The sequence below is a fragment of the Vulpes vulpes genome, chromosome 13, assembly GCF_048418805.1.
Source record: "Vulpes vulpes isolate BD-2025 chromosome 13, VulVul3, whole genome shotgun sequence".
Lineage (NCBI taxonomy): Eukaryota > Metazoa > Chordata > Mammalia > Carnivora > Canidae > Vulpes > Vulpes vulpes.
Window position 1 is genome coordinate 131524350 of NC_132792.1, and position 21866 is coordinate 131546215.

General features: G+C 37.8%; 1 long non-coding RNA gene across 1 annotated transcript in view; it reads left to right on the top strand.

Annotated features, from left to right (window-relative positions):
- The window catches only part of LOC140594989 (uncharacterized), a 134291-nt gene extending 112671 nt beyond the window's left edge, over positions 1-21620 (top strand). Inside the window, exons 2-3 of the long non-coding RNA XR_011996335.1 lie at positions 18639-18792; positions 19154-21620. This is a non-coding gene — a long non-coding RNA (uncharacterized lncRNA). The remainder of the gene's footprint in view (positions 1-18638; positions 18793-19153) is intronic.
- Positions 21621-21866: the final 246 nt, after the last annotated feature.

The window sequence follows — 21866 nt, forward strand, 5'->3', positions numbered from 1 at the left end:
AAGTATATCCTCAGATCTTGTGCATAATGATAGCTAAATTACTAGAAATAATATCTCCCAGGTAAATATTTGAAATAATTCCTTGTTTCTTAAAAACAACAAAAATGGGAAACAGATTTAGTTGTCCATGTCTGGAAAACATTTATTCATGATTTGTTCAGTGAAAAAAAAAAGATGAAAACTATATGTGTTCATAATTAATTGACTCAAATTTTATTTAAAGTTTTAAATTATGTACGTGTAAAGAATAACAAAACTGTACCCAAATGTTAACAGTGGCTAACTTTGGGTGGCAAGACTTGGGGTAAGTTTCTTCATGAATAAATTCTTCATGAGTATTTTCAGCATTTTCCAATTTTGGCAATGGCTCTCTATTACTTTTATAGTAAAAATAACAGTTTAAAGGATCCTATGTCCAAATGCAAGTGAAGGGGATCTATATAATATCACTTATTCTACTCTTCATATTGACATTTCTTTGGGGTGATAGCATATCCCCTTCTCTGCATCTTGTCTAATTTAAATGATAGACACAGTAAATGCAGATCATTTAAATTTCCATAGGGAAAGTTGTTGACCCCTACAAGTACCTTCCAGAAGATCCTAATTGCAAAGGAAAATTCTCTCTTTGGCTAAATTTATGTTGAGAGAACTTCGGGGAGATAATCCAATACCAGAAGGAGATATAAGAGAGATAAGAAGTGGAGTAAATTTGAGAGGAAAGGTTCTTTATTATCAGACTTATGATATTACAAACCCACTCACCCTTAAAGTTATCCTGCATTCTCCCAAAATATTCCCCTGAGGTTGGGTCAGCAAATCAGGTACCCGGGTACTGGGACCTAGAGGCTTTCTTCAGGCTCCAGGGTTGCTGCAGAGGCCATGAGCAGACTTAGCCTCCCTCTCATGGAGACACCTCAGCACAGTGAGAGGCAGGAGGGGGAGAGACAGCAACTGTCAGGATCTGATGAGGGTACCCACTTGCTGAAGATGGAGGATGAGTTGAACAATTGAGCAAGAGCTGAATAGCTGGGGATTTTGAGCATAATCTCCCCCTCCCCAAATAAACCTATGTTCCCTGAGTAATAGGCTGACTAGAAGTGCCTGAAAGCCCCATCGAATCTCCCAGGTTCTGAAGATGTACGTTGCAGTCCCTCTACTGCTTAGTTTAAACTCTGGCTTCGTATGGATTCCTTTACAGCCTGCACACTGGGGAGACTAAGGGAAGAGGAAAGACAATGCAAACTTGAGCTCAGTCCAAGCTCCAGCACCAAAACTATTTCATCTGTGAGGCGCCACACATCCTGGCTTCTTCATCCCTTTTCCTGGAAGTCATTTGTCCTCTTCTTGCCAGCCTTTAATGGGCATCAAGAACTTTACCGACCTTCCCTTCATTGCCCAGACTCATTCTCACCTTTATGGTGAAGAGGTATCCCTTAGGGAGTGAGAGACAGCCAAGAAAAGGATATGGGGGTTGCCAGGACAAATGTTCCAATTTTATCCAAAGCCATCCTATATACTTCCAACAGCTAGGGACAAATAAAAGGTATGTACAGGAGACTGTTGGGTTTAATGGATGGTAGCACCAGCCATAACCACATGGGGCAAGACCAACTTTCAAGGCACGAATTTGGCTTTGGTTCCTCACTGCTGAAGGGAACTGCAAGGCATGGGCAGTAGCCTTCTCAGGGCTCTTGATTGGTTCCCTTTCCCCTGAGGAGTATTGCTGGGCACTTTTTTTGTTTTAGTCTTGATAGCTTCCTCATCACATTCTACTCTGCCAACACCTAATGTACTTCTGCAGAGTTTAAGGTAAGGAGAGGAAATCCCAATATGGACACAATTCTATTTACAGAATAAAAATGTGATATTTCTCATACACCCCGATTGTGAAATGAAATGAACAACATAATGATTTTTAAAAAAAACAATATAATGATTTAAAATGTCATTTCTTCATCAAAGCATAAGCCTATTTAATGGAAAGCTGGTCTTGTTCCTTTTGAATTTATCAAAATAGGTAGGCATGTTCACTCATTTGGGATTTGTAGCTATCTTAGAACACCTGAGTCAGGTGAGAGCCCCGGGCTCTTCCACAGTCTGAGCTCCCACGCTCAGAGGGGACAGTGGGGTTCAGACACTTCTCTCACAGGAAGAAGGCTCACTGCGCAGCTTGTTTAAAATGTGTGTCTCAGGTCCAATGCTCAGAGACTCTGACTCAGTGGGTCTGGGTGGGGCCCAGGAATCTTCATTGTCAATGAACATCTCAGATAATTCTGAAACAGATGTCCAAACCCCACCACACTTTGAGATGTAACGGCCCAGGGCCACCCTAATTTAGGAGAGAATATTAAGAAGACCCTACGGCTGGTGCTTAGTGATAGGTACCAGAAGTTTGACTAAAATGTCACTGTAGCTAATCCTGACACCCTCTCTGCTGGATGGCCAGAGGCCCTATTTGTAACAGTGCTGGGACCAAACAAGTAATTGGGATGAGTGGATGCTGAGTTCTTATATGTGAAAGTAAGAGGATTTTAACTAAAGAAAGAGAACAACTGCTTGAAGAAGTGATGTAAGTAAATAGATATTCAGGTATTCTCCTCCCTTCCTTCAGAAGCACTCTGTAATTCCACAAATTTCCCATTATGAACTTCCTAAACAATTGTGAGACTTACAAATTTGATGTGTTTCCTTGCTTCCTATTTGGCAGCGCCTTATCTTAAAGTTTCCTCTTTCTGTTTTGGGGTCTAAGAACTAACTAATGGGAATATCTTCAAAATGAGCCAACTGCGGTGAATTCCCAAAGCGGAAGAAACAAGTGCGGGCAGCCTGGTGAATTGACAGAGCTTTTCCTGAGTGTAGCCAGACTGTTTGCCGACACTGGTTAACTGACTGAAGAAAATGTCCCTAGATTTTAGAAAAATCCCTTTGCTTGTTTTCCTTGGCCATAGTGCTGCCTGTTTTGTAACACAGAGATTTCCTAAAGGACTATTCTTAGCTTTGCTCTCAGTGCTTCACATCAGAAAAATTGGGGTCTGGTCAGTCTTTGAATGACAAGAGATTACTGTTTCACACTAGTTAGTTCCATAACTTGGAGCAAGGTTTTTTTTTGTCTCTTTAAGCCTCAGATTTCCCATCTGAGAACCAAAGGTGCTTGACTGAAGTCCTGGCTGCTATAATATATTATAACATAGTGTATAAATATAGGAAAAGACACTGATTTAGGTCCAAATGTTCATTATTTTTCCTTGCTGTGACATCTTTAGGTAATAATCAATAATGATATCATATATACTGGATAAATATGATATCTACTGGATACCACGTGCTTTACATACATTACTCCATACAAATTTCACAAAATAAAAGCAGACATTATTCATTTCATTTCACAGAGGATGAAACACGAACCCAGAGAAGTTAAACAACATGCTGTAATTTTTTTGAGTTATTAAATGATCAACAGGGATTCAAATCCATGTTTGTGTTTGTTCTTCTAAAGACTGTGTCCTTTGTGTTCATTCCATGCCTGCTCAGACAAAAACCCCAGCAGGAAATATACCTTAGTTTTTGCATGTAAAAAATGTTAAAGCAGCATCTTTCACTTTCCCTACCCATGGCTGGCCCTGTCAATTCAGTGTCATGTTGGGATCCTTTTAAAGTGGACCCTAAGACAAGGATGTGAATGAAAGTCATTTATTTGGGACATGATCCCAGGAAGCATAGTAGGTGAGTAAGGAAGTATGACAGGGAAAGCAAGGAACCTGGTAAAGGGTGTGCTAATAAGCAGGTTACCACTGTGGGAACAAGGCCTCAGCCCACCAGGGAGCTCTGGGAGATGTCTAAGATTTGCCCCAAGGAGGGGTGAAGGAATTGGGGTGGACCCACCAACTCCAATCTGTCATTGGCTGAGAGCTGAGCAGGGAGGATGTGGTTAATTCCTCTGCACTTTCAGAGGAATTGTCTGGATTCCTGAGGCCAGACAAAGCCCTCCACAAAGAATGGCAGGTGTTTACAGGTGGGAATGACATGATCTGGCTTCTGTATGCAGTGTTGGGACAAGATGGGTTTGTTAGTTTCCTACTACTGCTGTAACAAATTACTACAAATTTGATGGCTAAAAACAACTCAAATTTATCATAGTTTCTGTAGGTCAGAAATATGGTGGATGGCTTCTTTACTCTGGGTTTCACATTGTCAAAATCAAAGTGTAAGCCATTTTGGCTCTTCTTGGGAGATCTTGGGAAGAACCTACTTCCGAGATCATTCAGATGGTTGTCAGAATCCAGTTTTTTTGTGGTTGCTGGCTGCCAACCAGGAGTCACTCTCAGTGTCTGGGGCCTACATCTCCTGGCCTATGACCCTTTCTCTTTCCAAACTCAGCAATGGCTGAATCCCTCTCTCAAATCTCTCCAACTTCTTCTTCTGCCTCATTGCTCTTCTGTCCACCACTTCTGCATGGATTTGAAACAAGGGAGGACAGAAGGACCAGTATTCCCAAGGATATACTTTTTTGTTGAAAGTGCTTTAAAAAGGAAAATTTCTATTTTCATTTACATTTCATATTTCTATACATATTATTAGAGGTCAGCTATTTTTAAGGATCTCAGATGATCTAACCAGCCTTCAGTGTGTATCCTGTCCTACTTCTGACTCTACTTATGGTGTGACCATTTTTGCTATAATCTCAAAGGAGAAAAATAAAACTTGTAAAAAAGGCAAAAACAACAACAAAATAATCTCATTCTGAGCATTTCAGTAACTTTTTTATGTTTATACTTAGCTGTACTATCAATAGTTGGTTTGTATAAAGTGGTTAGCAAGGCCAAAGATAAAAGCTTTCTTTTTCTCTCTTTTTTGATCTGTGAACTTGCTGCTTATTTTTTGGCCTGTGTGATGTATATGTGAAACAATTTTGTCCAATAATAAACTGGAATTTTATTTCGCTGAGTCATCCTAAAAAAGAGAGATATGTAAGGACTGATTCACTATTTGGAGTCATTTTCCAATACATGATGTTTGCTATAACCTACTTTTACTTACTGTCCATCAATTGCTGGTGTTCAAATTCTTACTGAAAAATTCGGGTAATTCTGGACATCATAGAGTATTTCATTTGTTGTTGCATCCCCAGCACCTGATTCAGCCTGGCTTTTAGTAAATGATCACAGATATTTGTTAAATTAACAAATGAATGAAGTCACTTGAAATCATGACTTTTGCATCCTAATCATGAATTTCAGAATAGTTGGCATCCTAAAAAGGAAGTGTTCTTTCTACTTCAATCTCATACAATGTAAAGACAGAAAACCATATGGGAAAAGCCTCAATATCTCCTAGTACCAAACTGAATGCCAAATTTGAGAAGCTAAGTGAGAGGTTTGATGAACCTATCCACGTCCCTCTTCATGCTGAGTGCCTACCTATAGTCAAATCACAGAAAAGTAAGGAGCACTCCTTTAGGGGGATACTTCCACATGGAAAATAACGAGGCTCAATTATTATAAGTGGTTTTTATCTTTAAAGGCAGTAGGAGATTTTTCTCAATAAGAAATGATTCTGACCTATGCCATTCGCAAATCTTCTTTAAAATACCTTAAAATTCTAGGGTGCGTGGGTGGCTTAGTTGGTTAAGTGTCCAACTCTTGATCTGACCTCAGGTCTTGATATTAGGGTAGCAAATTCAAGCCCATTTTGTGCGCCACATTGGACATGGAGCCTACTTAAAAAAAAAATCTTAAAATTTTACTAGAATATGTGGAACTTCCCTACCTAGTTCTGGGAAGTTATAGCCTTCATGTCAAAACTGGACAATGCTAGAACAAAAGTAGGAAACCAATCTCTTTTATGATGAGAATGTCTAGAGAGAAGAGCCCTCTGGACTCCTCCCACACCAAGTCAGCCACCCTGGCACTGACTCTGTGTGTGTACAACTATGCCTTGTCCACAGACAAGGGCCATCTATCTATGATGTAGCAATCAGGACAGTCAGCTGCATCCACTTCACCTTGTTTGCCAGTGTTACAGGGGGGCAAGGTAATGTTTATGGGGAAGCAGAGCATCCAGGGTGAATAAATGATAAACCTGACAATGAGAAGCTTGCACGAATTGTCCAGAAAGAGGACTGCGGAAGAAGGTTTGGGGCTAACTTCCAAAATAGAATTTTCTTGCTCTCTGGATGTTGGCTTCCTTGACCTTTGATGGTTAGAGGTTCCTTTCCTTGTTCAACAATGTTGATTTTGGAGAGAAAACAGAGCTCAAAAACCCACAGGTCATCCCCTGAGGAATGTTACTGGAATACAGAGGGCAGTTTCACAAAACCAGCCAGGACTCATCTCTGCTTCTAGTAGATAGGAAGAGAGGAAGAGATGAACAATACCTTTTTAAGAAGCTCAGTTTTATCGCTTGATCTTACAAAAAGATGCCTCCAGTCAGTCTAGCTAAAGGTAATCAGCATGGGAGCGTCTTTATGATTCCACCAAGTGGAATGTTTCCCTTAATTAAGAGAGCCTCCCCTGACTTGGGAAAATGAAATACTTTCTCCGATATGAGTGTCGGGCAACCATAATTCCCATTGACCAAAACCTCAGGAAAATTAAGGCAATTATCTGAAGTGATCAGAAATTAGTCATTTTCCTCCCTGGAAATATTCAGAAAATTGAAGCAAAAGTACATTCTTTTGGGTTTTCTTTATCTAATAGATAATTGATGACAGTCTTCACTTTGCTGGATTACTGGGAAGTAGCATGAAATAGAAGAAAAATCTGCTCATTGTAGTTATGAAGGTCAGCAAAACAAACAAACATTTTGGCTAATGCCACAAACTGGCTGTGTGATCTTCAGCGAAGTATTAAATCTCTCTGAAGTTCAGATGCATCATCTGTAAAACAATATGGTATCTGTCAAATGTGAATTCTTTCTACATTGTAACACTGTGGGTTTTTTTTTTAAAGAAAGTAAAAATAAAGGAAATAATATGAATAAAACACTTGGCTATGGATAGTCACTCCATAAATAGTGCCATGTAAAATACTGCTAGAAATGTACATTTTATTTTATTGTGGGGGGTGGGGGGCAGAGGGAGAGGGAGAGAAAGAATCTCATGACCCTGAGATCATTACCTGAGCTGAAATCAAGAGTCAGATGGCTTAACCATCTGTGTCATCCAGGTGCCCTAGAAATGCTAATTTTAGAATTAGCTATTCAGAGATGGCTGAGCTGTCTATGCCAGATGGCAACTGAGAATTTGCCTGGCCTTTATACCAGGACTAAATAATTGTTAGCAAATGCCTGAATCCTAAATTAGACTCTATCCACCTGGGCAGGTGGAAACTTTCCAGGCTAGTGTTCTGTAGCCCTTTTCTTGAGAAACAGATCCTGGATTGAATGAAGGAAAAGAAATAGGAAAGACTGCCCATGGTAAAGCAATACAGTTCTCTGGAAAATTTGGAGAGGATGGACTGAACCCCGGAAGATGAAGTAGAAAAGATACTTCACCTTCCTATGAAGTGGGTACCAAGGCCTACCAGAGTTCCCAGTTGTATATAATGCCACCCACAGTAGTAGCTTACAAAATATGTTCCATAGAACACTACTTTCCACTGATGTGAAAAAAATATCAGAGGCAAATAAGTTTGGAAATACTACATAATACAGCTCCCTTCTTGAAGAGTCTCGAAGAGCCTGTTAAAAGCTCTGAGAAGTTTTTCAGTATAGTGGATATGTGTTCTTAATTCAATAGGTTCCCAATCTACTTGATTATGGATTCTTTTTTCCCTACAACACCATTCTCTGATGTACCGCTAACAGTATGAAAAACTATGCACAAGGTTATTCATTATGGCCATAATTTTAGTAGCAGAATATTGGGAACAACCTAAATTAAAATGCACAGCATTTATCCTTTCTCCATAATCTGTGTATACATAATTAAAACTCATAGAGCCCTAGAGAGAATGACTCAGCACTACCTAGGGGACACTCTACCAATGTATACTTGCCTTTCTTGTGTGCTTTGTAAATCATGCAAATTCCAGTCTTTGCAAAATTATAAATGACCAAATGTTGTGTCCATTCAACACTCAAGTCTGCAAATAAATTGTCTTAGTAAGCCAAGGGCCCGCTGTATAGATAAGTGTTTCTGTAAACATTGGTTCTCCTTTAATGAAAATTGTCCTGTTGATAAAAAAAAAAAGGAAAACATTTTGTACAAGAATAAAATTCTCCAGCCTCCTACCTACATAAGCAGAAATATAAGATGTTTTCCTATCATTTTTTCCCACCTATTTTACAACCTTTGACGTTGACTTGGACACTCATTTTCCCTTTTGTACATAGTCATGTAAAAAAAGTTCAAGGTAGGAGAAACTTGTTTTGAGATTTGTTTTGCTGAGTAATTGATCCTAAAAGAAATTTGGCTTTGCTTTTGCAAAGTTCAGCATAATAGTGTGCGAATTTTTCAGAGATAATCATTTTTAAAACTGTTTTTATTTGGTTAAATGTTCTAAGACTATGCAGCAGAGCCTTCTTGCCTTAGACCAGACTAGTTACAAATAAGCAGATTCTCTCAAAATATAAATATAAAAATTCCAAGGCAGATAAGGCAGATATGGAGGAGTCTCCACTTGTGCTATTTGTGGAGATTTAAGAGAACCATAGAAAGTCTCAACAAAGAAAAAATTATAAAAATTATGGAAGGTGAAAGGAAGAAGGAGAATCAGGACCAGATGAGATCAAATTATTTGAAGAGGGGGGGTCTTTTCAAAAGTTTGACAGCACACTTATAGTGAGACTGAGGGGCAATGTCACTTGAATGTTCCTGGTGTGGATGGTACCACTGTTACAGAGAGGAATTTGGGTGGGGCACCTGGGTGGCTCAGTGGTTGAGTGTCTACCTTCCGCTCAGGTCATGATCACAGGGTCCTGAGACTGAGTCCCGCATCAGGTTCCCTGTAAGGAGTCTGCTTCTCCCTCTATCAATGTCTCTGCCTCTCTCGGTGTGTCTCTCATGAATAAATAAATTAAAAATCTTAAAAAAAAAAAAGAGTTTGGAAATATGTAGCAAAATTACACATGCACTTTTTCTTTATTTATTTTTAATACATTTTTTTAAAGATTTTATTTATTTATTCATGAGAATACACAGAGAGGAGAGAGAAGAGAGGCAGAGACACAGACAGAGGGAGAAGCAGGCTCCATGCAGGGAGCCTGATGTGGGACTCCATCCCGGGTCTCCAGGATCACGCCCTGAGCTGAAGGCGGCGCTAACGTGGCACTAAACCGCTGAGGCACCCAGGCTGTCTGTACTTATTCTTTAACCAAACAATCCCATTTCTAGGAATTTGGGGTGAAGATATACTCCAAAAGTATAAAAGTATATATGCACAAGTTTATATACTACAGTATAATTTTAAAGCAAAATATTGGGAATATTCTAAATGGACAAAATAGGAAACATAATGAATGACAATAATACATCTTTACAATGGAGTGCTGTTCAATTATGTTGTTAATTTTAAAAACTCAAAGTGCCAAAGGGTGTATGGTATGCCAGCTTTAGTACAGAAAATGGGAAATAAGATATTTATGTATGCATCTGCTTATTTGCAATAATAAGCACCAGAAGTTTAAGTCAGAAACTCATAATATTGGTTATCTCTTGGCATTAGTGGAGATAGGATGGAAGAGAATGAGGCTTCTTTGAGTATGTATCTACATATGGTTTTGACTGAGAAACCCATATTTATGTTTATACATTAAAAAATAAAAATAAACTAACATAAACTCAGAGAAGAAAAAAAAAGAGCCAATTCAAATACCAGTGGAACATAGTGCTCTGACTGTCCATACTTAGTGGATATATTCTAAGGACAAAAAGAATTGTAAAAACATCTTGGACTTTGGCTTGTAGGATTTTATTAGTAGTAACATTGATGCCTAATTCTGAAACGACTTTTTGCGTATTACAGGGTTGAATAAGTGAATAAATATATTGATGTTATGAGGAACTAAAATTATCACTGTGGGAGAAGAGAAATATAAATGTAGATTTGACAAATGAGAGAAAGACCCTGTGATGAGATATCCTTATAAAATCATGGTTTAAAAAAAAATACATCTCCTAGCTTTATCCACTGACAGGGCCTACACTCAGTAATATCCTAGTGGAAATAAGTGCATCTATTGCCAAAAATGTGATTTCTAAGTACCTTTCTCCAAATGGTACAAGATTTCCTTAGGGAAATAACTGAATCCAGGTCTGGAACAGGTAAAGTACAAGGTGAGCCTGGAATTTCTTGCTGTGCCAGAAATAAGCAAGTGTGCAAAAACTTAGGGGAACATGTCAAAAGGACACATGAGACAGCTGGAAGTAATAAGCCTCACGGGCCAGAATTGGGACAACTTGAGCATTAAAAAGAATATGAGGGGTGCCTGGGTGGCTCAGCAGTTGAGCGTCTGTCTTTGGCCCAGGGCGTGATCCTGGAGTCCCAGGATTGAGTCCCACACCGGGCTCCCTGCACGGAGCCTGCTTCTCCCTCTGCTTATGTCTCTGCCTCTCTCTCTCTCAGTGTCTTTCATGAATAAATAAATAAAATCTTAAAAAAAAGAATATGAGATAAATAGATTATAATACTTTGAATAAAAAAGAATCCATAGCCCATGGAGGAAAAAGGCAGGGGAAGCTCTTACTTATTGAAGAATATTAAATAACAAATAGAGAAGTAATGACAGAACTGGAGAAAAATTGTTTTGCAAATGACATTTGTAATAATCATTTTAAAGACATCTGAATGCATATATAAAACTGTTGTTTTGTAAAAAAGAATAGATAATAGCATATGCAAAGTTTTTAAAATGATAAACCTTATTATATCTGTTGGTAGATAAGGTCGACCACATTTGAACCTGTTGACGACAAGCAGACATTTTTGTGCCTCTTTATGTGATATAGTAAGAAGTATACACCATTATGTATGAAGTATTCTTGACTAAATAAATGAACCTGAATCTAGAACAAGCCTCTAAATCTAACCATCAGTTTATAGAAAATACCATCCCATATCCATTAAAATGATAAAACTTGGTAAATCTGATCTCAGCAAGCTTGGTGAAGATATGGAACATTGGAAACTCTGACACCCTGGTGGTAGAGTGCAAACTGGCTGAAACGATTTGAATTTGACAGTACTTAAATAATGGAGAAAATCACCTTCTTTCAGGCAAGAATACACTAATGGATGTATTGTCATTGAGTAAAGATAATTGGGAAATGAGGTATTCATACAGTCTCAAGATATCACCCTATGGTATCAATAAATTGATAACTTATTAATTACCAATGAGAAGAGGTGCCTTTACAATGGAGAAATCTGACAGATACCACCTTATTTTAGTGTTCAACTGAACATCACCAACAATAGATCAAATTGAATTATGTGTCTCCTAAAATGATGCACTGGAAAGAATACAACAACATCATCAATGTCATATTTTTTCCTTTTGAGCAAGCCACCTAAGGGGAAAGACCAAATTTGTTACCCACTTTCTGGGGTTGTTGATTTTAATTTCAGGATGTGAGATTCCTTATTTTCTTGGCAGGTCAGTAATTCATTTAAGAAGATAGTTTTCATCTCTTATTCAGTATGTTGGTTGTTTTAATTTGGAGGTTCATCATATGGCCAGAAATGGAAAATGGCATGGTTTTTTTTAAAACGTCTAACTCTATACTTCTTTGTGTGTATCACGTAGATTCATACAGGCCTTTTGCCTAGTAATGTGATAAGGGCTATAAAAATGTTTATACCCTTTAGTTCAATAAGAAGACTCTTGAGAATTTATTCTAAGGAAATAATATAATAGTAACAAATGTTATTAGCATAAAACATAACAATTTGATTTGGGCAGCCAAATACTGGAAAGAACCTAAATGTCCATTAGGGAAATCATTTAGTGTGCAACCACTAAAATGTTTATTATGAAGACTGTGCTAACGTGGAAGATAATTCTGATGCTAAATTCTAAAAGCGGAACATAAAATTTGTGCACATGCCAATGGCAACTTCTAGCAAAATATGTGCACATAAGAGTAAGATGATACACAAAAGGTAGTTGCTAGAATGAGGAATTATGGTTGATTTTGTTTTCATTTTTTTTCTTTAATACTTGGTGCACCGTTTTAATTTTAAAATGCAAAAGAAGTCTTCACTTCAAGGGAAAAAGAGATGTGTTTGATTATTCTATTCTTCCTGGAGTCCTGGCAGTTGCTTCATGTGTAAAATGAGGACTTTAATTCCAGTTTTGATGACATGATATTAAAGAATCTAACTCGGTAACCGTCACATGGAAAATAGTTAATAAATGGTTATCAACCTTTTTTTTCCTCATACTTAATCACAGTAAGGCAAGGGGTGAAGAGGGATCAAGGCCCCCTGAGAGGTCCAGCATGGATGTGGCAGCACCAGCCCCGAAGAGAGAGGATCTTAGGAAAGATGACAGTTCCAGAGCAGACAGCTATGTGAGAATTCAGGAGCCAATGCTTCCATCAAAGAGCTATTTTGCTGATTCCTTTTCAGAAACTGAAAAGGAACTTTGCTTACCCTTTCATGAATGCAGGCAGAGGAAAGGCAGTCAGGAATGCTCCTAGCTGTTTGTGCTGCTTAATCTGACTTCGGTCTTTCTTGTCCATACAATGGAAAGTAGATCTGGAAAGTAGTTCTATTTAAGTAGAACTTAAATAAAGTTCCTGTTCTGCCATTTACAATGTGACCCAGCAAGACCATTGTGTTCTCTCAACCTCAGTTTCTCTGCTTGTAAAATGGGAATATTAATTCATACCCCACTTGCCTTTTAAGGGTTTGTAAGTTCTAAAATGCAAACACAGGAAAATTGCTATTCTCATTATGTTAGTAAAGTTATTCTGAGAGATGATAGGAGAATTGTTGATTTAACCTCACTGGCATGTTCCAGGTTTATCTCAAAAAAGGACTTCCATCCTATTTTTTTTCATCTCCATCCCCTACCACCACGCCCTGAGGAAATGCTAAACTTCACATGGTTAAAAATAAATCTTGCATAATGTCTGACATCCACATGTTCACACCATATATTGGAAAACTATTTATATTTGTGTTTTCTGCATATAAATTTTGGAGATATTATTAAGGAGATAGAGGACTACACATATTTTAGTAAATATTTCATGTTTCACAGGATGTCCCAGACAATAGACAGCTCCCAGTGTTTTATGGCTACTAACCACACTGAGATGTGGATGAGTGGGGAAGTCGAATTAGAGCTCTTACAAGTCTCAGTGAGGACAGGTACATGATCCAAATGAAGAGATAAGAGTTTGTGAAATATTAGTTAAGGGTAAAAATTGTGACAATATGTTCTGGAAGAAATGTTGTCAATAGCTATCAAAATTCTACCTATTGACCCAGAAATATCCACGTAGATAACCATATAAAAAGTTGTTCATTGCAGTATTATTTGTAATAACAAAAAGAAAAAAATTGTTACAACATACATAAAATGTAAAGTTGGGGGAGTAAAAAATAAGTTCTTTTAGAATGTCTTCAAACTTAAGTGGCTATCAAACTAATACAAACTGCTATATACTTAGGATGTCATTTGTGAACCTTATGGTAACCATAAATCTCAAACCTATAATAGATACACCAAAAATAAAGAGAGTGGAAGCCAAGCATAACACTACAGAAAGTTGTCAATGACAAGGAAAGAGAATAAAAGAAAGGAACAGAGCAATTAGCATAGTGGCTGGTATGAGAAAAAAAGGCTCAATAAAAACTTGGAAAGAACTAATAAATCCACTAAGAATGGGAATAGCAGCTCTCATAGAGAGAACTATGAGCCAAATATTTGACATCATCCTGAAAGTAGAAGATTTAGTATAGGCAGAAAGTATGCACTTAGGATATAGAAAATGTGAATTATGGCCGGTAAGAGAAACCTCATCTTTATTTTATCTTGCCAACCACATTGTCAATTCCACATGTTTCTGACGGTTTTATTTCTTTTTTCCTTTTTTTCAGTTATATTCAATATTTCTGTTCTTCAGATTGAATAGTTCTAATTAACTAACTGCAAGTTCAAGAACTCTATTCTGTTCTCTCTAATCTGCTGCTAAGTCTATTCAGTGAATTTTTAATTTTAGATATTATATATATATTTTTAAATTTTTTTTAATTTTTATTCATTTATGATAGTCACAGAGAGATAGAGAGAGAGGCAGAGACACAGGCAGAGGGAGAAGCAGGCTCCATGCACCGGGAGCCCGACGCGGGATTCGATCCCGGGTCTCCAGGATCGCGCCCTGGGCCAAAGGCAGGCGCCAAACCGCTGCGCCACCCAGGGATCCCGATATTATATATTTTTGTTCTAGAATTTCCCCATGGATTTTTTTATAGTTTCCATTTCTTTGTGAAGATTTCCTATTTCTTCATTAATTAGGATCATATTTTCCCATTGATTTCCCAAATAATTTTTGAGCATGATTATAATAGCTGCTCTGAAATCATTGTTTCAAATTTCAACACCTGCAATATCTTGGGCTCAGTCTTTTTTAAATTGCCATTTTTTAAAGTATGGGTCATATTTTCTTGTTTATCTATATGTATAATAATTTTTGGTTGCCACCCGAGCATTTTGAACTGCTTATTATGGAGACTCTGGATTCTCTAAAGAGTATGAATTTTTTCCACCAGGCAGGTAACTTGATTGAATTCAAACTCTGAGCTTTAGCCTCTCAATAATGGACAGCAGCTGCAATCTTTGTTCAATTCTTTAACCATTAATCATATGTTTGACATCTGCCATGCATACATACAGTTCATGGGTAGGCTAAAGATTTGGACATATTATATACAGAATTTGGAGCTCCCGTTTCTAAATGTGTCATTTTGTGGATTGCCTCCTTCCAGTTCTTATGACTGGTCTGAGTTCTGCCCTTTGGGTTCTTCAGGCTAATAAGATTTTGGATTTTCTATCTAAATTTTAGCTTGATGAAGCTTCTGCACAGCAAAAGAAACAGTCAACAAAACTAAAAGACAACCTACAGAATGGGAGAAGATATTTGTAAATGACCTATCAGATAAAGGACTAGTATCCAAGATCTATAAAGAACTTATTAAACTCAACAGCAAAGAAACAAACAATCCAATCATGAAATGGGCAAAAGACATGAACAGAAATCTCACAGAGGAAGACATAGACATGGCCAACAAGCACATGAGAAAATGCTCCGCATCACTTGCCATCAGGGAAATACAAATCAAATGCCATCAGGGAAATACAAATCAAATGGATAAAGAAGATGTGGTTTATGTATACAATGGAATATTACTCAGCGATTAGAAACGACAAATACCCACCATTTGCTTCAACGTGGATGGAACTGGAGGGTATTATGCTGAGTGAAATAAGTCAATCGGAGAAGGACAAGCAGTGTATGTTCTCATTCATTTGGGGAATATAAATAATAGTGAAAGGGAATATAAAGGAAGGGAGAAGAAATGTTGGGAAATATCAGGAAGGGAGACAGAACATAAAGACTCCTAACTCGGGGAAACGAACTAGGGGTGGTGGAAGGGGGGAGGAGGGCGGGTGTTGGAGGGGAATGGGTGACGGGCACTGAGGTGGACACTTGACGGGATGAGCACTGGGTGTTTTTCTGTATGTTGGTAAATTGAACACCAATAAAAATTAATTTAAAAAAAAAAAAAAAACAAAAACCACAATGAGGATGTGGAGAAAGGGGAACCCTCTTGCACTGTTGGTAGGAATGTGAACTGGTGCAGCCACTCTGGAAAACTGTGTGGAGGTTCCTCAAAGAGTTAAAAATAGATCTGCCCTACGACCCAGCAATTGCACTGCTGGGGATTTACCCCAAAGATACAGATGCAGTGAAATGCCAGGACACCTGCACCCTGATGTTTATAGCAGCAATGTCCACAATAGCCAAACTGTGGAAGGAGCCTCGGTGTCCATCGAAAGATGAATGGATAAAGAAGATGTGGTCTATATATACAATGGAATATTACTCAGCCATTAGAAATGACAAATACCCACCATTTGCTTCGATGTGGATGGAACTGGAGGGTATTATGCTGAGTGAAGTAAGTCAATCGGAGAAGGACAAACATTATATGGTCTCATTCATTTGGGGAATATAAAAAATAGTGAAAGGGAATAAAGGGGAAAGGAGAAAAAATGAGTGGGAAATATCAGAAAGGGAGACAGAACATGAGAGACTCCTAACTCTGGGAAACGAACAAAGGGTGGTGGAAAAGGAGGTGGGTGGCGGGTGGGGGTGACTGGGTGACGGGCACTGAGGGGGGCACTTGATGGGATGAGCACTGAGTGTTATGCTGTATGTTGGCAAATTGAACTCCAAAAAAAAAAAAAAAGAACTATAAAAAAATTTTAGCTTGCTCTGAGTATAAAAAAAAAAATCTAGAAAAAAAGGGAATTTTTTAAATCTCTGCTCTTATTCCCTTCTTCAAGTGTAGACATCCCTCTGATGCCTGCCTACTTTAGGTTACTCTCCAGAGTCCAGAATTTATGGTTATTTTCTATGGGAGAGTTAGTCTGATAGGAACTACTGCTCCATAACTAGAAGCTTCTAAATATAACTGGTTTCTGAATGGTATTTTTCTTTGGGAAGGACTTTCAGCTACTTCCTGTGTACTTCCTTATTTCCCGTTTTTCTCAGTCATATTCTTTTTATTTCCTTAATTCCTAAGTCAGATATTTCTCTTCTTGTAGATTTATTGACATTATCAAGTGTCCCCTATATGGTTAAATATAATTTCCCTTGTATTTAGAAAAAGGAAAAATATTACTGCTTATTAGTGAACAATGGTATAGTATAAGAAAAAAGTGCTGATCTTTGTAGCCAGATAATTTGGGTTAGGATCTCAGATTGTCACATATTAGCTGAATGGCTTTGAGAAATTAATTAATTTAATCTTTACCAATAACAGGCTTCTAATTTGCAGAATAAAAATAATAATTCCTAGTTCATTGGATTGCTGTGAAGAGAAGAGACAACTAACATAACCTAACCTGTTGCCTGGCACAGAATAGGCACTCCAAAAATAGTAGCAATTTTAAAAACAGTGGCATTTTTAAAAACAGACTTTATTTTTAGAGAAGTTTTAGGTTCACAAATCAAGCAAAAAGTAGAGTACTCATATAACTCCTTTAATTACTTTTCCTTCCTCCTACCTGGCCTCCCCCATTATCCATGTTTCCCACCAGAGTGACATACCTGTCACTATTAATGGATCCACTACAGGGATACATCATTACCATCCAAAGTGCACAGTTTACATTAGGGTTCACTCTTGATGTTGTACATTCTATGAGTTCAGACAAATTTATAATCATATGTACCCACCACTGTAGTCCCATACAAAATAGCTTCACTGCCCTAAAAATCCTATGTGCTCCACCTATTTATCACTCCCTCCTCTCAATTCCTGACACCCACTGTCTTCATAGTTTTGACTTTTCCAGAATGTCATCTAGTTGGAATCCTAGAGTATGCAACTTTTTCAGATGGTCTTGTTCATTTAATATTATGCACTTATGTTATCTTCATGTTTTCATGGCTTGATATCTAATTTCTTTTAACACTGAGTAATAGCATTGTATTTATGTAACAAATAAATACATAATAGCATTGTATTTATGTAATAAATAAATAAATAATAAATAACCTGTATGACAGTTTATTTATCCATTTACCTAGTGACAGACATCTTGTTTATTTCCAAGTTTGGCATTTATGAATAAAGCTGCTGTAAACACCCATGTGCAGGTTTTCATGTGGACATAAGTTTTCAATTTGTGTAGAAGTGTGATTGTTGGATTGTATGGTAAGGGTGTATATGGTTTTTAAGAAACTGCTTTCCTGGGATGCCTGGATGGTTCAGTGGTTGAGTGTCTGCCTTTGGCTCAGGGCATGATCCTGGAGTTCCGGGATCGAGTCCTACACAGGGTTCCTGTGAGGAGTCTGCTTCTCCCTCTCCCTATGTCTCTGCCTTCTCTCTGTGTCTCTCATGAATAAATAAATAAAAGCTTAAAAAAAAAAGAAAAGAAACCGCCTTCCAAACTACTCTCCAAAGTAGCTATACCATTTGTGTTCCTACCAACAATGAATGAGAGTTCCTATGTAATGACAGTACTGTCTTTTGTTAAGAGTCCATCAATTAATGAGATACTCTGTCTACAGCTGGTGTTTTTAATGATTATCCTTTTCTCTCCCATCCCCTCCACCACTTCTGCCTCTGACATGCACAAGAAGGAAAGGAACTTTTCCTGTGTAATTAGCTCACACTGGTTTTATCCTTTTCAATCTGCCAGTGAGCTGAAGCATGACTTTTGGTTTAATTCAACGAATTTTGCTCTGCACTGGTGTCAAACTTCTTGTAGTGTCATGTCTCCTGACCTGCACTATAAGCTCTCATAGAGCAAAACCTATATGTATGCATGCTAGCTTGACACCATGGCACACATCGAAGTTTTTATGTATTGTTACATGAATTGATTCTTTCTGAATTAAAGACAACTTCCACAGTAGTACTTCCACATCATTAATTTTTTCATTTCACACTCAGGCCCTAATCTATGAAAAATGAATTGGATCAGGCTGAGAATTAGATCACCATTCACTGCTAAGGTTGTCTGAGAGTCTTCTATGTCGTCAGTTCCTTCCCAGTCCTCTTCTTTTTTGTGGACAATGTGGGTGTGGCTCAAGAGAAAATTCAGTAGGTAAGTTTTCTCAATGCACAACTTCTCTATTACCTCTTGTAGTTCACAAGTGAAATAGGACAGAGCATCCAGTGCCTTGCAAATTGTCTTGTATATAGTAGGCACTAAATAAATGTCTGTTGAATAAATCAGTAACAAATCCTTACCTTTAGAAAATATAGTAGGTGGAGTTATGGACTCTCCCCTCCCAAAATGCTCAAACTCTAATCCCTGAATCTTATATACTACATTACATGGCAAGAGGGACTTTGCTGACATGATTAAGGGTAGAGACCCTGAGACTATGAGATTATCCCAGGTTACCCATGTGAGCCTGCACTAATCATGTGAGACTTAAAAGCAAAAAACATTTCCTTCCTAGGTTGTAAAGAGATGAGATAGAGGAAAAAGAAGAGATTTGAAGTGGGAACGTGAGTATACCCACTACTGCTGGCTTTGAAGTTAGAGGAAGGAGGTCTCAAGCCAAGGAATGTGGATATATTTGAGAAATTGGGGAAAGTGCTCAGCTGACAACAATCAAGAAAGCAGGGACCTCAATCCTAAGAACTGTTTTCAGCCAACAACTCAAATAAGCAAGGAAACGGATCTCCCCCTCAAGCCTGCAGAGAGGAATGCAGCCCTGCGACACCTTGATTTTAGCCAGGTGAGAGACCTGTGTCAGACTTCTGACCTACAGAACAGTAAGATAATAAATTTGTGTGATAAGCTGCTAAATTTGTGGTAACTTATTACTTCAACAATGGAAAGCTAATATAAGAAGAATTCATTGTGAGCTCTTTCCTGAAAATTTTGCAGATATCTGCGCCTATGCTGGACAAGCTTCTCAGATGATTAGCTGGCTCTATGGCAAACTATTATGTCCAGATCTCCAGCCTCACTTTCTTAGGCTCACTTTATATCCAGTATATCCATAGGAAAGTCAATGCTGGATTCTGAGTAGCTAGGAAGATAAATGGGATTGGAAATGAGTTATGCTTCAAGCAGGAGAACAAGTGGTAGGAAACTGGCGTGACTTGGGCTGCAGTCACAGTGCCTGATGGAATCTGGTCATAATGAAGGATATAACAGTAATAATGGCTTTATCTTCCAAGGTCTCCAATGTCCCATAGCACTAGTTGGACAAAACTGGTTGGAAATGAGCTTAAATGGGGGATTTCCTGAACATATTCCCTATTGTTACAAAGCTGAGTTGGCTTCCTCATCTACAATTATGCCAAGTAGTCACACTACACAGTCTCTAGGGAGATTATATTAGTGATTTCTTTCAACATAAGCAACTTCTTAATAGATATTTATACTAGGAGCAAAAGAGTCAATGGCTTTTCCACTAGGAGTAAATTGGCTATCCAACTAGAAAGGAAGATTGGTAAAGGGTGATCTCTAGGAAGCCACGAAGTGGATTGCCACCTGACTGTGTTGTGTACTTCCTGACTGTGTTGCTGTACTTCAGCAGACTTTATTCCAGAATATCAGTTTGATTTGTATTAACTCACGCCCCTTAGGTTTGATCCGAGGAGAATTTGTTCCATGGACAAGGAAGATCTAGTTTGGGGTCTGGAGTCATGTGATTGACTTCAGTTAAGTGTAGCTAGTGAGTGGCAGTGAGTGATGACGCTCAAATTGTATTTAATGCCTGAAGTGCTGAGCAGGAACAAGTATGTTCTGGCCCATTTCACAAAGCACTTGAAAATTTCCTTTAGAAATCCTAAACATAGACACTTAGTAACTATTATGTCAGCAAAGCATAATTATTATTAACTAAACTCCTAGGTAAGTATTTTAGTTACTATTTTACAAATTATTATAATTGACAGTGATCCAAGCCAGCAGACTATGCGATACATGATTGATTGTCCACACTGCTAAAATAAGTTCTTTTACAAATGCAATGGAATTCATGTGTAGTTTCTACCCAAACCTGAGGCTACAGCTCTGCCAAAAATAGGTCTGTGTTTTCCAATCTGCTACCATATGGAAGAATTTGAGTTTACTTGGCAATTTAGACCTACTTATAGAAGACCAGCTAGGTTTTTTTCACTTCTCTTTGCTTTAAGCATTAATATAACTAACAACTGTAAAATACCTGCTCTTAACTTGACAAAAATTCCTCAAGTTAGGACATTCTTATGTGAGGACAGATAGTCATTTCTGTGGATGATGGTCTGTTTTCCCCCTCTGTTTGAGAGACAGAAGATAAAATGGACCAACCCAAGTGATGAATTTAGCACAGATATAGGTGTGAGAGAGGAATGTAGGTTGCTCTCCATGTTTGGTTTGGGTAATAAAGGGTTATGTTAATCCACATAGAAAATACAGTATTACTGGTATGTAGGGGAAAATGATGAGTTCAAGTTTTAACAAGCTGAGTTCAAGAATGTGACACATCCAGGTCAATTTACTTAATAGGCAATTGGAAGCAAAGTTCTGGACCTTAGGAGAGAAGTATAACCAAAAGCTGGTAGGACAATTGTACAGATATTCTGGAAAATAGTTTGGCAGTTTCTTACACTAAACATGTACTAACCATGCAACCCAGCAATTGAGCTTTGAACACTTATTCTAAAGAAATGGAAAAAAAAAGATCTGTTGACACAAAAATTTGTAAATGAATGTTTGTAGAAACTTCATTCATAAAAAACTGGAAATAGCCCAAATGTCCTTTAGTAGGTAAATGGTTAAACAAATGTGGTACATTCATTCAATGGAATGCTACTTATAAATAAAAAGAAATGTAGTTATGAGCTACAATTTGATTGATACATGCAATAATATGGATGATCTCAAGGGGATTGATGCTGAGCAAAATAAAAAAGCAGTTCTGAATAGTACATACTGTGTGATTTTACTTATGTAACATTTTAAAATAATAAAATAATAAAAATAGAGATGAAATAGTAGTTGCCTCTGATTCAGGTTGGAGAGTGGGATATAACTATTAAGCAGTAGCAAAAGACAGCCATGCAGTTGAAGAGTTCTGTATCTTAGCTGTGGTGGTGGTTACATGAATCTACTCATGTGACAAAACTGCATAACTTTACACACATATAAAGCTGGTGAAATCTGATAAAGCTGTG